At 41.6% G+C, this 16,750-nt stretch overlaps 1 long non-coding RNA gene across 1 annotated transcript in view; it reads left to right on the top strand.

Moving 5' to 3' along the window:
- LOC146784336 (uncharacterized) overlaps positions 1 to 16,750 on the top strand; it is a 225,014-nt gene that overhangs the window by 45,602 nt on the left and 162,662 nt on the right. The window contains exon 4 of the long non-coding RNA XR_014970914.1: positions 13,541 to 13,691. This is a non-coding gene — a long non-coding RNA (uncharacterized LOC146784336). The remainder of the gene's footprint in view (positions 1 to 13,540; positions 13,692 to 16,750) is intronic.

Here is a 16,750-nt window from a genome sequence, read left to right as displayed (position 1 = left end):
AGGTAAAATCCGTGACATTAGAGGTTCGGAATGGGCTTTATTCCAATGGACGATTCGAATCGTTGACTCCAGGTTCCATCACCACGGAGGTTCAGGAAGTGAAGTACATACTTTATTGATAAGTAATTACTTTTATACAATAGGCATTACAGTGAAGCAAATGCAGGAGGCGTAACAATTGATGATAGGGATAAAACATACATGCGTAGCCAAAGTGGGCGTAACTGAGTGTAACTAAAGAACGTCATCAGGTATGATGTCATAATAGGGTGGCTCCATGAAAGAATTTCGCAATGTCAGCAGAAATACTTGGCAGAAATGCGCGCGCAGCAGCATGACGTATGATTGACGTGCGACTAGGAGGTGAAGGGGATTTGACATTTAACTCTACATGTGGCGACAGATGTCTGGAGGGTCAAGTCAACCTTATCCCAAATCATATCTAACATCCTATGTTTAAAGAACTATGTTATCCAAAAGAGAGGTCTCTTAGAGTAGAATCTTATTCTATACTGACTATACTGACTGTTAGTGCGTGTACAAGCGTCTAAGTGTCTACACTAGATGCGAGGGCAGAAGTCTTCCATAATAATAAGGCTATGAATTACTTGCATAAAGACAGAGAAGCCGGGCCTTTGCTCGGTAGCTGGAAGAATGTTTACTTAAACTACTAGACAGGAATGCATTGGGCAGGGAGCGGAGCAGATAATTTCGAAGGTGAAATACAGTTTTTGGCAGGCAGCGAGCTGATGTCAGGCACCGTGAGCCGCGCAGAGAATGAGGACAAAGTTCATGGATACAGATGCAGGCTCAGACTGGAGCTCTCAGAGGCAGAAGGCAGGAAAAGCTTGATGGCAGAATCAGGGCCTACTCGCCTGAACTGTAAAATGGCATAAGTGAACCATATAAAGCTGGTGGCCTTTCGTTCTTAGGAATGGAATATCCGGCCCATTCATGGCGGATCTGAAAGAGGACATGTTAACGGTGGACGCACATGTATTTGCGTCTTCATAACTGGAACTGGAGGGAACATACATGTACTTGTGATTTATACATGGAACCGTTAGGGTCCAAGATAGGGGACATAACTGATCATAAAAATCCATATTTCCACATTCCCTCCTTGTCCCCTACTTGCCCGTTAAGAGATATCAATCTTCATCAATCCGTTGATCTGTTCATATAGCATCATTTGTTCTTCTTTTTTCTTCTTCCGGGATGAATGAAATCTTGGTGGTGGAATACACGATGTGGCACACAGACCACAGATCGCTGGTCCACATTGTAGACATAGACAGCAACTGAATAGTATGAGAAAGCCAATACCTAGGAAGGATAGGACCCTCCATCCAAAGGTAGATAATACACTCCAAAACCAACCGGACCAAGTCCAGGTGCCTGGATTCTGGTGTATCTGGCTTACAATCTTATGAAGGCGGGTTATGGCTTTATATACAGATGGCGAATTTTCTGGTATGAAAATGCAACAACTTGATCCGATGACCCTACAAGCTCCGCCCCTATCGGCCAGGATGACGTCAAGGACAAGACGATTTTGAAGCACAACAATCCGCATAGCAGACTGCTCTTCTGTTAAATTGCCTAAGGCGGAAATAGTTTCATTCACTACTGCTTCAAGGGTTCTAGTTAATCTACGTATCAGCTTACTATTAGTAACGGTACCTATATAGGGAAAGAGACCTTTATTGAAATCTGTGTATTTTTCCCATGCTGTTTCAGTGTAATCGACTATTGGGAGATCTCTCCTTTCTCTATTGTGTACTAACTGAGTATTTCTGTGATAATCAGGAGGAGCTAGGAAAACAGGTGGCAAAAGGAATGCTATATAACAGGTACCATCCCAATCTAGAGGTAGGCGTATATATGCGGTCTGACCACATATAAAATAGGAATGGCGGTAAGCTCTAAATGTCGACTTGCCTTGATCACTAAATTCTATTACAGTGGTGCATCTACTATGGCCCATATGTATGGAACCATTCTTTCTTACACATAATTCACCTTTTACTCGAAATACTGACATGGCGGGCAAAATTGGAGTAGCTTCGGATTCGACATTTAGGATCATAAGATTGAGTGTAAAATTACCTAATCCATATACTTCATTTTCTAGATCAGTTCCTGTTCTTTTGGGAAGTCCCTCCTTGTTGGGGTGGCAGACTTTAAGTAAAACTAAGTTCAAATTTCCCCATACCCAGTTGTCTTGATAAACTGCAGAATTCGAATCTTGGGAATTAATTAAACTAAACCATGCTCCACAGGAGCCGTTGTGTGTGAACGGGTATGGAAAGAGAGGTAGAATTCCTTTATAATTCTGATAGGGAGGGAGTCGGCCACATATCCAACAATTTGTAGCATTGCTAACCTGATGGGAATGATGTAACATACTAATAAAAGTGTTATTGCGCAGCGCAAATCTATATGACAATTCATGCGGAGGTAATTCACTAAAAGAATGTTCAGCAGTAACATTATAAACATGTCTAGAAATAGGATAACATATGTGCAACAATATACTTGCAGTAATTATTAAAAGACTTAAGAAAAACAAAATTAATAACGTAACTGTGCAATGACTACGCAGTGATTTACAGTATGCATGTCGTTTCAACATTTTTCGGGTTTTTTCTCTATTCAGGTCTAAGGGATACATGTCAGAGACAAATTCAACCGCTTCACCTTGGAGACGACTTAAACAATCAAATTGCCTGACTGGTTAGACCTGAGTTTCAGTTTATATTGTTCGTGATTACTTGATTCAACCAAAGGAAGTTTTGAGTCAATGGGTGAAGACACACAAGGTGTGTCGTTTACATCTGATGGTAGTCCATGAAATTTCTTGATATGACTTGAATGTATCCAGCCTTTTCGACCCTCGATCTTCACGGCTGTCCTCGTCGTTAATAACACGAGCTGAGGCGACCTCCACCTAGGGTCCAGCTGAGACTTCCGATCAAAGTTCCTCACTAAGACCAGGTCTCCTGGAATTACGTCATGGGGTTTCACCTCAGTGTTGTCGGGAAAAGCTGCAGCTACCTGTGAACGACAAGATTGTAGTGCAGACATCAAGGAAGCCAAGTAATCTGTCAGCATATTACAGTCAATATCAGTTATTTTGCGTGGTATAGGCGTCCCCCACATATTTGGTGGTCTACCGAAGATCACTTCATAAGGGGATAGCCCTGTTCGAGAGTGTGCTACCATTCTCATGTAAAAGAGTGCAACTGGTAACGCTACTACCCAGTCGACACCTTTCTCCCTGCATATTTTGGACAATCTAATTTTCAGAGTTTGATTATGTCTTTCCACGAGACCTGCTGCCTCGGGGTGTCGGACACAGTGGAATTTCCACTGATAGCCTAACAAAAGTGAAACGTGTTTCATTAGTTCGGATGAGAACGGCTGGCCGTTATCTGAGTAGACAACACGTGGTAAACCGTACCGTGGGAAGAATTCTCGAACTAACTGTTTGGCAGTAGTCGGGGCAGTGTAATCTGAAACCGGGTATGCCTCTGTCCAACGGGAAAGAGCACAGACAACTACGAGAACATATTTGAATCCTCGACATCGTTCCATCTGGATATAATCCATCTGGAGGATTTCAAAAGGGTGATCAGGAGGCTGAAATCCACCCTGTTCTACGGGAATGCTTTTTCCTGGGTTAAACTGACAACAGATCATACAGGTACGGACTTTTTGTTTAGCTGCTGCTCGTAAATGTTTGTTGAACCAAATGTGTTGAATGCTGTCTAGCATAGCTTTTTCTCCTAGATGTGCTGGACTATGTACAGTGTTAATAACGACTTGGACCATTGAATCAGGAAGGAACCACACAGATTTTTCCTTTGTCATCCATCCTTGATCCGTTTGGATCCCTCCTAATTCAGTCCATTTCTTTATTTCGTCTGGAGTAGCATGTGTCTGTATGTCAATTACGTCAAGAGCGGGATCCTTAACCATCATGCAATGTGTTGGCGTCGGGACTATTGTCTTTGTCATGTCGGATGTTTGAGTTTGAGCAGTCTGTTTAGCTGTTCTGTCAGCTAGATCATTGCCTTGAGAAATGATATCAGTAACTTTCGTATGAGCTTTACATTTCATAATTGATATTGCAGTGGGTAGATGTATTGCATCTAATAAGGCATGAATGAGGGGTCCGTGCTGAATGTGGGCACCGTGAGAAGTTAAATAACCTCTCTCTCGCCACAGCACGCCGAAGTCATGTACAACTCCGAATGCATAACGTGAATCAGTGTATATGTTGACTTTTTTATTTGTGGCTTGAATACAGGCTTGTGTCAGAGCGATGAGCTCTGCTGCTTGAGCGGACAAGGTATTTATACAATTTGTTTCAATGATTTCAGCGTCTGTTGTGACTGCATAAGCGGCCACTAACTCTCCTGTACCTGTTCTCATACATGAACCATCTACATACAACGTCAGGTCTGGATCTGATAATGGAACGTCTGTTAAATCTTGTCTGGGTTTCGTCGTGATAGTGATAACTTCAATACAATCATGTGCAAGTGGATCTGTTCCATTTACAGGTAACAGTGTGGCAGGATTCAATGTACTACAACGTCTGATTTCTATATGTGGCTGAAACAATGTTAATTCGTAACCGGTGAGTCGTGCTATAGTCAAGTGTTGTGTTTGTGTGCGGTTCAAAAGAACCTCTACTGCATGTGGTACTTGTACTGTCAATGGATGTCCTAATACTATGGCATCGCTTTGTCTGATTGCTAAGGCTGTTGCTGCCACTGATTTTAGGCATGCAGGCAAAGCCTGAGCTACGGGATCTAATGTACTAGAAAAATAGGCACATGGTTTGTGTGATCCTGCTTGTTCCTGTGTGAGTACTGACAAGGCAGTACCTTCGCGTTCTGTAACAAAGAGTGTAAACTGTTTATTGTAACATGGTGTTGCTAGGACAGGTGCTTGACATAAAGCTTTCTTTAAACTTTCAAAAACGTGTGTATGTTCCTGAGTCCAAGGGAGGACAGTCGATGTGGCTGCCTCCTGTGTTGTCAATTGAATGAGTGGTTTTGCTAGAAATGCATACTGAGGGATCCACTGCCTACAATATGAAGTGAGGCCTATGAAAGCCCGCACCTCCTTTTGTGTCGTGGGTATTGGCATATTTGCAATTAGCTGGATGCGATCTGGTGTAAGCTGCCTTCCCTCCTTGGACAGCGAGTGACCAAGGTAAACAACTCGCTGTACACAGAATTGCAGCTTAGAAGGGGACACCTTGTGCCCCTTTTCGGCCAAAAATTGTAATACCGTCAGTGATGCTTTCTCACATTCAGGTTCGTTTCTAGCGGTGATCAGCAGATCATCGACATATTGAAGCAGGGCAGTGTTGACTGGCATGTGAATACTGTCAAGTTCTCGTTTCAGTGCTTGGCTATAGATGCTGGGGCTTTCTGTAAATCCTTGAGGTGCGCGTGTGAATTTAAAGCTACGTCCATTTAAACTAAATCCGAACAAGTATTGGCTTTCCGGATCTATTGGGACGCTGAAAAAGGCATTCTTGAGATCAATTACAGTAAAGAATGTTGCTTCGGAATCAATAGCTGTCAGTAATGACGAGATATCTGGGACCACAGGGAATTGTGGCACAATGCATTTGTTCAATTCGCGCAGATCAATAACCAATCGATATACTGGCGGAGCCTTTGGATCTGTTCGTTTAAGAATCGGAATTATCGGGGAATTACATACATTGGAGTCTGTTTCCACAACCACTCCTTGGACAATGAGCTCGTCAATAATTTGCAGTAAAGCCACTACAGCATCTGGGGGTAACTTGTATTGTCGCATTCGTGGTAGTACCACTCCTGCCTTTAATGTAACCCGATATGGTGTAATATTCATGCAACCCACATCAGTAGGGCCTTGTGCCCATAAATGTGTAGGTAAAGTCTGCAGTCGGGGATCCATGTCTCGAGACACATAGTGACCTTTGAAATCACGTAAAAACAATCTTACTCCTTCCGGAGAACAACATATTATAGCTCCTAGAGCTTTCAGTGTTTTTATACCTAACAGGTTTTCTGGACATGATTTAGTAAGCAATAAATCTGTAGTTCGGGTTAAGGGTCCTATCGTAAGTGGAAGAGGCTGTGATACTTCATTAATAATAGGTTTTCCTGAAAAACCAAGGGAAATATTCTGTGAGCCTGAGAGGGGTGCCCCTGGAACTTCACTACGTTTTATAGTTGTTCGACTTGCCCCTGTATCAAGTAAAAATTTTCTATCTTGGCCTAATAATTCACTATGTACATAAGGTCCTTCTTGGTCTACAGGGACCTCGATAAGGGGTAAGTCAACTTCCCTCTCCAGGCTGGTTCATGCGTATCGTTGATAATCAGGATAATCATACTGTGCGGTCTGGTACAGCTGTCGTGTCGTGGTTTGTGTGGCAGCAACAGGCAGCGCTGGTGCAGCTGGCACAAACTGTATAGACTGTTGTGGAGCTGGCATGGACTGTGCATGCTGCAGTGCTCCTTGTTCATTCTGATCCTGTCTAGGTGGCCGTGGTCTTTCTTGTGTTTTACCTGTGGCGATATTACGCTTCAAGACTGGGCAATCGTGTATGTAATGACCTGGTTGTTTACAATAGTTGCATGTCCCTTTTACAGGTCCTGCTGAATCACCGGACTGTGTCGTACCCTTTTTATGACCTTCAGCTGGAACTGTCTGGGAGACTAGCATTTTCATTTTTGTGTCTTTCATGCGTTTCTGTTCATGTTCTTGTTCCTCTCTAATTCTATTGTAATGGTACTGTAACATTTGTAACATTTGTGATGGGGTATTACCTTGCCAGGTACTCTCGAATTTTAATACTCGATTCTTCACCTGGGGCAAGGAATTTTCAACTAATTTTGTCACAAACAGATGTGGGTATGACTCGCTACTTGCTTTTATACCACTATTTATACCAAAACATTTTTCGAATCGGGCATAGAAATCACTAGTGTCTTCATCTTGCTTTTGTTTACAGGCTGAGATTGCACCCCAGTCTTCCTTTTTCGTGGTTAATAAACGTGGCAGTACCTGTACTAGTAAACCTGGTAGTGCTTTAGTTTTATCCCCAAGCCCCGAACCTGGACCTCGGGCCCTTTCTTCATTTTCTAATGCTGTCCAGTCTATCTTTTGGTCTCCTACCTCCCACTCTTTTTCCTTGAGTTTCTCATAAATGCCAGCTGGCATTAATACCTTTAATATTGTCATAATGTCGGGATAGGTATACTCTCCCATGAGTAACATGTCTTTAATTTCTCGGTGAAAACCCGCTGGGTCTTTGTCATGACTGGGTACCACTTTCTTCATTTCTAACAATTCTATTTTCGATATGGGCGTATATACATATACACGTTTAAACTGATTGTCCTCGCCCTTTATTGGGTGTACTTCTCGTAAGGGATTCTGTCTGTCCATGTAATACGTCGTTCTTTCCTTGATGGGCAGTGAGACATGTTCTGGGCATACAAAAAGAATGTACTGCTTTCTTGATTCTAGTATTTCTCTAATTAACTTAGTACCTGAACCTCTCCATCTATTCGTGAGTAATTCAGTCAATATATCAGGTAACGGACCAGGATCGGAATGTTGACTTTGATAAAGTATAAGAAGTTGTTGAATCATATAAATCCCAGCTAAACGCTGTTCATCTGGGGTGAGGTTCAAAAATGTGTGTGCTACTGTATCATCACCATATTTTCCGGGACTGTCAGCCCAATGAACGGCTGACCTGGCTAATTCTTGTTCATCCATAGAATCGAGTAAATGATAACCCCTTCGTTCTCGGAGTAATTTGTCAGCGGCTTGGAACGAATGCTCGGGGGACCTTAGATTTATTATAGGTGTTTGGAAATTCCTGTTATTATCTGGACATATCGGACGTATCGGGTCAGTGAAACATCTAGTACTATTACAAGATCTTCCTCTACCTACATAGGCTATGGTTTCTGACTGTCCTGTGGGCAGTCCTGATCCTTCCTCCTCCTCATCTTGTTCAAACTGGTCTACCGCTAATCTCTCTTCGTGTAGGCGTTCTATTTCTTTACGGATCTTTCGGCACATGGCTATTATACATTTTTGCCTATCATGTCTCCCCTCTGATATATTCTGGCTCCATCTGGTAAGGGTTTGCATTATTTCCGGATCTACCCCCGATCGGTCTTGATTTCTGATTACACAATTTATGAGGAAACGTAACAGTTCCCCCTGTATCTCCACTTTCTGGTATTCCATAGCTCTGTTAATACATTCAGAATCTCGCCCTGTTTGGACAAAATGATATATATTATCTAGATGCATAGTCATTCCTGGTAGCTTTCCTAAATACACCGCAGCTCGTCTGATACGTAGTGATGCCATGATCATTTCGTCCTCTTTTCCGGGCACAGGGTCATATCTACAATCTACAAGAAGTTCCTTAAGCGTGCGGGAATTTATGAGTTTGGGGGTACGTGGATGTGCTGATTCTTGAAAAGTAAGTTTATTTATTCTGGGTGGCGTAGAAAAAATGTTGGTAGCACCTCCGGTAGCCCCGTCTGGGGTATCGGGCGTGAAAGGATTCGTTGAACGCGATACAGCAACTATAGGTGTGGGCACAGCTGTAGAAGCAGCTGTAGGAACAGACGTGGAAACAGATGTGCTTGCCGGAACTGGTGTCAGAATTTGATGCTGTAGGGATACAGATACAGGATCTTGGCGTTGAACCTCCCCGGCAGACGGTCTATGTGGGGCGGGGTTAGCATACTCGGGAGCTGCTTCATCTAAATATGAGGAAAGAAAAACATCTTCTGCTGTTCTAGGATGCCCCTTAGGATGTATTTTTATTGGGAACAATGGGGGTGGCAAGTCTTTTGGTATCTCCGGAGTAGCCTTAGGTAATCCCTCGGCCAGAAGGGGATACATACCATTCATAAGGGCATTTCTTTGTCTGTCTACTTGTTCTGATTTCACTCGTGTACCTTCTTCAATTAATAGATTTTCTCGGACTTTATTTGAATTTTCCTTACTCTTCTCTTCCTGTCTACGTGCTTTTTCTGTACGTCTATACGATTCTTTACGCCATAATTCAATGGCGTCTTTCTGTGATTGTCTAGCTTTCCTTTTCCATAATTCTTCCTCTATTTTCACGATGCAATCTGCATCCCAGGTCCCAGCTGCGGGCCACCTCTGACTTTCTGGTAATTCCTTAGTGTAGTCTACCCATAGATCAAGAAATAATATGGCGTCTAGGCCATGTTTATGATACATGGAGTACCCTGGAGTGTCCCTAGGAGGAATGGGAACAGCTTCTTCGAGTACCCCTTTTCTAGTTGTGATCTGTCTTAGTTTCGAAAAGAGCGGCATACTGAGAACTGATCTGATACTTGGTCTTGAACAAACTTAATACAATAAACACAATAATGAACAGTCATTCACACCACAATATGCAGGACGTATTAACACATTTAACATTTGACGTTTTAAATGAGCAACAATGATGATGACGATCTAAGAAAACTTAATCACAAGACATAATCCTCGGCATTTAACTGAATTATTCTGAATTTATATACTTGATATACTAGATATACTGCTAAACAGTACAGATACACCGCTAAAACAGTGCAGACCGGATTTGTGTACCCAAACCCGTCTGGACCGGCACAACTTATGTGCACGCCAGAACGCCTCCCCAGTAATGGTACTCACCGGGTAGCTCGGAACGGAAGGCCTCGGAACGGAACTGAACTGAACTGGACTGGACTCGACTCGAAAACTTCGGAAACTTCGGAACATCGGAAACCTCGGAACTTCGGAACTTCGGAACTTGGTGGGCCTCTGTATACCTCGGATCTTGCTCTCTCAGCTAGGCTCTGGTCGGGATACTTCGCACTTCTCACCGCCTCGTCTGGGTGTTGATCGCAGCCTCAGTCGCCCCCGCTTGACCGGAGGGAGATACAGGAAATCCTGCTGGTACGCGTTGTTGTCCGTCCAGCTGTGGCAGGAGACCGGGCCTGCAACGCACCGCCGGCGCGTGAGATGAGAAAGTGTCCCTATTCGGGCGCCATTCATGTGGTAAATAATTTAATTACCGGGACTTAATTTGATACAGAAAAATAATAAATATAGCTCAGTAAAATAAGAGGCAAAATCCGTGACATTAGAGGTTCGGAATGGGCTTTATTCCAATGGACGATTCGAATCGTTGACTCCAGGTTCCATCACCACGGAGGTTCAGGAAGTGAAGTACATACTTTATTGATAAGTAATTACTTTTATACAATAGGCATTACAGTGAAGCAAATGCAGGAGGCGTAACAATTGATGATAGGGATAAAACATACATGCGTAGCCAAAGTGGGCGTAACTGAGTGTAACTAAAGAACGTCATCAGGTATGATGTCATAATAGGGTGGCTCCATGAAAGAATTTCGCAATGTCAGCAGAAATACTTGGCAGAAATGCGCGCGCAGCAGCATGACGTATGATTGACGTGCGACTAGGAGGTGAAGGGGATTTGACATTTAACTCTACATGTGGCGACAGATGTCTGGAGGGTCAAGTCAACCTTATCCCAAATCATATCTAACATCCTATGTTTAAAGAACTATGTTATCCAAAAGAGAGGTCTCTTAGAGTAGAATCTTATTCTATACTGACTATACTGACTGTTAGTGCGTGTACAAGCGTCTAAGTGTCTACACTAGATGCGAGGGCAGAAGTCTTCCATAATAATAAGGCTATGAATTACTTGCATAAAGACAGAGAAGCCGGGCCTTTGCTCGGTAGCTGGAAGAATGTTTACTTAAACTACTAGACAGGAATGCATTGGGCAGGGAGCGGAGCAGATAATTTCGAAGGTGAAATACAGTTTTTGGCAGGCAGCGAGCTGATGTCAGGCACCGTGAGCCGCGCAGAGAATGAGGACAAAGTTCATGGATACAGATGCAGGCTCAGACTGGAGCTCTCAGAGGCAGAAGGCAGGAAAAGCTTGATGGCAGAATCAGGGCCTACTCGCCTGAACTGTAAAATGGCATAAGTGAACCATATAAAGCCGGTGGCCTTTCGTACTTAGGAATGGAATATCCGGCCCATTCATGGCGGATCTGAAAGAGGACATGTTAACGGTGGACGCACATGTATTTGCGTCTTCATAACTGGAACTGGAGGGAACATACATGTACTTGTGATTTATACATGGAACCGTTAGGGTCCAAGATAGGGGACATAACTGATCATAAAAATCCATATTTCCACACCCCCCTAAGCAAAATGTTTTAATGTCAAGCCCCCCCCCCCCCCCAAAAAAAAACATTACCGCAAGGATTGGGTGAGTGGGAGTGAAAGGGCTGAGCGTAGGGGGCATAGATTATGAGATCATTTCAGGAGTATTTTTTCTGTAGCTCATAAACCACACTAAATATGAGACTTCTAAAACAGCAAATGAATCAAACAAAAACAGTTACTGACCCCAAACTAATTCCCCTATAATTGAGGTGCTGTGAGTCGCTTGTACTACTGGTCCTCAACGCATCTACACTAGCTGCACAAATGATAACTTCAGTCCTGAGTAGCAGGCTATCACTTCCTCCTCTTATACCCCTTCGCCACCATGCCGGACCATCACTCAAATCTTAAAACAGGCCCTTTCAGAACAAAGAGCTCCTACATGTTGTCTTCTTTTATCTGCAATAGTGCCCTTGGTCCTAATGTTAGAAAATAAGCTCCCATGCACCTTTTTGTAAAGTGAGACAGTCAAAATTGTGATTCAGGGCGCCCCTCTGACCCCTAGGCCCCAGTGCTGCTGAACCTGCTTTACTAATGTTAACTACTGCCTTGCAGAAGGCAGTCTCCTATTGTGATTATATCTGCCCCTTTATGTTAAAAAGCAGCAAGTGTAACCTGGGCTCTGATACTAGACTAGCAAGGAAAATGGGCACTCACTCCACTTCATGGTAAGATGGCCATAACTGAGCAGCAGTGGCCACTTACAAACCTGACAGCGTTACCTGCTGCACTAATGGAAGGCCCTTTTTTATATATAAAAAAAGGCTCCCTTACATCGTACTCTTCCTTGTGGTATCTCTCTGAGGAAGCGGTCTCTGGCCATTTGTAACCATCAAAATGAAGCCCCCACACAGTGCTTTCTCTTCTGGGCCATCTCGTTGACTATATTTCTGATTCTCACTCTTTTAATCTTTTTCCTGGACCATTACTCTGAGGTCCTAGGGGTCAAGAGGGCCACAGCTCTGCATCTGAATGGAACCCTGCTGACTTGCTCCCTGCCCTGGACTCACCTTTTACAAAAGCAACTGCCCCCGAATGGTTAGTGCTGACTTTGAGGTGCCTCTGCTTGAAAGCAAGCGTAGGATGGTAGTGCAAACAGTTAAAGAAGAAACTAGGCTTTTCTTTTTTTTGCATTTTTATAAAGCGCGTACTTGGCCCGAAGGTATCAGAGCACTTTACATGAGCACCAGTTGCATTACAGACACGTTTCTATTTTCCAGGTGCAGGGACATTAAGTGAAGTGCCCAGAATATCACAGGATGCTTGAGCCTCCCGTTAAGACTCGAACCTCGTTCCCCAGCTTCAAGGTCGGCCACTATGGCCGTTACACTACATCCTCATACCAGCCATTAATTGATTAGTCACTTAAAGCCAAGGCCACTGGAATTATGTGTTTCTGCGGCAGAAGCATTTTTTTGCATTGTTATTGATTTACCGCATTTGCTACATAATCCATCATCTGTTGCATTATTTTCAGATTTTAACCAAAAAATGTGCTTCTAGTTCAAATGGATCCAAAATAACTTAAAACATGGCTGGTCACGTGTTCCAGAGCAGTTGACGGCTCTTCATAAAGGTTGATTGGTCATCTTGCAGTTTCTTATTGATGTATTTGCGTGTTAAATTGGTACAGATTAGGTATAATATTTCACCTGACAGTGTTACCATGACTAATAATGAAACAAAATTAAATAAAGCTAACCATAAAATGTGCCAGATTATGCTGCATAATTTACTTTTTCTTCATGCATAATTGAATCAATCCAGTTGCATTATTTGGTCCTCTCTTGCCACATAATTCCAGTGGCTCTGCTTAATGCGTCAAAGTGACTAAGATGTTTTTTAGAGGTAATGTAGGGGTGTTATCTTATACTTATAAAATACTTACATTAGGGACAGTCTGATCACTTATTACTAAAGGCTAAAAGTTATTACTAAAAGTTTTTGGACATGAGGCCAGCACTGTGAAACATTAAAGCCAGATTTGGTCTTATCCATCCCTGCCTGTTTAAAGTCACTTATAAGAACAAGACCAAGACCAATGAAGACCACTGTCTTCTTCAACGACTTTTAGACAACTGTAGGCTAGAAGATATGGAAATTACAAGACCTAATGTTTAAGATACTTCAATAATTCTTGTTAAAATGTAATACAGTCCTGGTTATATGTTTTTATGTATTGTTTTTGTTAATATTTGTATAACTTGTTTCTCCTTCTTTTTCCCAGGTACTGCCTTTGCCATAAGTCATACATGTGACCCCTCTTACATTTTTGATGATATTTCTCCCTTCTCCCGTGCCCATTTCCGAGAGCTCCAGTCGTTGTACAGTTTCCCTGATGTGGCTCCACTACCCTCCAATTTTGTGTGTTCTTTCTGGTATGTTATTTTTTATATTTCATGTATAGATTTTGTCTCTATCCTTTTTGCTTCAACACGTTTCTATCTCCCTCTTCTACCGTCTTTTTTCGGAAGATCTTTATCAAGTTTTTGTTTATTTCCTCTATACATCAACTCTTCTTTCTCTATTTTTCTGTTTTCAATTCTCCTTTTTTCTCTCTCTTCTTCTCTGATTTCAATTTTTGCCTCGTATGCAATTTACTTGGATAAGATGTTACACTTTCAGGATTATTCTATAGTATCTTTTGTTGTTAATTTATATAGCTTTTATAGAATGTTAATTATTGCTACCTGTTTTATATTTTCTGAATTCATTATCGTTTTATAGATGGATTTAAGATTTATCTCATGGAATGTAAACGGGTTAGGCTCCCCCATAAAGCGTCAAAGGGTTTTTTCTCACATTGCCAACCTAAAAGGTGATATTGTTCTATTGCAAGAAATATATATTTCGGACAAAGAAGTGACTAAACTTAAAAGACAAGGGTTGGTAATGTTTTTGCTTCTCCTGGCCCAGGGAAACCTAATGAGGTAGCTATTTTATGTCATAAGTGCCTTACTATACAAACTCTTTCACAAGATGTTGACTATGAAGGTAGATGGGTTTCAGTTTCCTTACTTATTGATAAAATTCTGCTCACCATTGTTAATTTGTATGCACCTACTAATCCAGATAGTTCATTTTGGCCAGGAGTGTTGTCTAAACTGACGACTTATACTGATGATTATATGATTGTTGTGGGGACTGCAATATGTTTTTGATCCCATCATAGATAGACGCTCCAAATCTAGATTTCTACCTTCACAAATACATTCTTGGTTCAAATCGACAATATCCCAATGATCTCTTATTGATGCTTGGAGATTGTTTAATCCAACACGTCAGGAATACACTTTCTTTTCTCCTGTCCATTTTTCCCAACCACGGATGGATTACGTTTATTTCTAACGCTCTTGCTCAACATGTCATTAACTCTGATATAGGATCCATTTTAACCTCCGACCACGCACCAGTCACCTTAGATTTAGATCTCCTTCCACCCTCTCAGGGAACTAAGTGGTGGAGATTCAATAATTCTCTCCTCCTAGATTTATAATTTACATGTACCTTTGAGCAAATTGCACATTTTCAAAGAAAATGAATCCCCTGACCTATCGCCTCAAATTATTTGGGATGCTTTTAATGCCAATTCTAGAGATTTTATTATTAATCTTGTTTCCCAGAAACATACCTCCAATAAATTTAAAGTACTTAATTCATGCATTAAGCAATAAGAATATTATTTTTATAATTGTCACCCAGAACGTATCTTTACTGATTTAGTGTCTGCTAAATTTGAGTTTAATACATCTTCCACCGAAGGTGCCAATTCCTATCCACGTAAATATAGTGCGAAATATTTTGGGGGTCAAAATAAAGCAGGGAAACTTCTTGCCAATTACCTTAAAATCAAAAAGAACATACAAAAATTGATTCTATTTTAACCTCTACTAATCAACATATACACAAAAATGAGGATATACTTCTGGAATTTACAAAATTTTATCAGGCCCTATATACCCCGGAGTCTCAGTTTAGTTCCCAAGATCCTCTTTATTATTTATCATCCAGTCCTTTTCCTTCATGCCATGACATTGACTTTTCCATATTGGAAAAGGATATTCTAATCCAGGATATTTCTAATGCCATTCGTTTCATTAAACGTGGCAAAGCTCCCGGACCTGATGGTTTTACCATTGAATTCTGATTTTAGTTCGTCTTTCTTTCATTGGAATCCAGATAAGATTAAATATCTAGGTTTGTGGTTCTCTGACACAATTAAAGATACTATAGCCTTCAATTTGAAAACGCTACATCTCGTTGGAACCCTTTGTTTTTATCCTGGTGGGGTCACCTGGACACTATAAAAATTATGCTAGTACCTATTATATTGTTCTATATTCCAAATATGGCAGTTATGTCGAGTGGTGTGGCTCACTGGTTAGAGGCAGCAGACCCGGAAGCAGAGGATGGCCCGGGACCAGGGTTCAATTCCCGACGCGGCAGGGTCGTGTACCAGGGCCAGCGGACTCGATAATTCTCGCTTCGGTGCCTACTCTAACCAGGGATCACACTCGGCAACTCTGGGCATTAGCTTGCCTCATCTCCACAACGGCCCCCCACATTCGCCGGGGATGCCTGGTTTCACCTTGGAGATACTCTGGAGGGACCATCTCACAGGGATAGTCAGGACGGGTTCCCCAGCGGTCTACAGTGCCACGACGCCTCAGGGCAGTAGTGCGCTTTACAAGACACATACATTTACATTTACATTTAATATTTCACAGTCCCAATATCAAAAGATATATTCAGTTTTATCTAACTTTTTATGGAATACTTATAAACCTAGGATGTTGCTTCTTAAACTTAAAAAAACTAAGAATTTGGGGGGAGTTAATTTTCCAGATTTTCATAAATACTACTTAGCCTTTTTCCTTACACAAACATCGCTTTTATTACAAGAAAATTAATCTAAACTTTCTCCTTTATGGACAGCTCTTGAAAAATCCTCTTGACATCCTTTTTCCCTGATGGAATGTTGTCTTTTACTTCTAGATCCTTATCTCTTCCGATTTTTAAGAATACTTGTAAAATGTTATCTCCCATCTTTATTTCTTATAAAACCCCTAAGAATCAGTTTTTTAAATCATCAATTTGGTACAATACCTCTATCCAAATAAATATTAGAACTGTTTTCTGGAAGGATTGGTACTCTAGAGGTTTTTAATGGATTCATCAATTCTTTCAAAATGGTACCTGCTTGCCATTTCGAGTAGATCAGTTGCTTTTCTCCTTTCTAGATTCATATGAAGTCAAATACCGCTTGCATATCTTAGCAACTCAATCATCTTATAACAAACTCTCTCTTGATCAAATAACATCTCCCTCATCTCCTCGTATTCATAACTTATCGGATGTAATGGCTTCTGCATCACAAATATATAAACATCTTACTCTTGTTTCAGAAGATGGAGATAAAACAGAAGTAAAGAATCTT

The sequence above is a fragment of the Triturus cristatus genome, chromosome 11, assembly GCF_964204655.1.
Source record: "Triturus cristatus chromosome 11, aTriCri1.1, whole genome shotgun sequence".
Taxonomy (NCBI): domain Eukaryota; kingdom Metazoa; phylum Chordata; class Amphibia; order Caudata; family Salamandridae; genus Triturus; species Triturus cristatus.
This window is presented reverse-complemented; position numbering and strand designations above follow the sequence as displayed.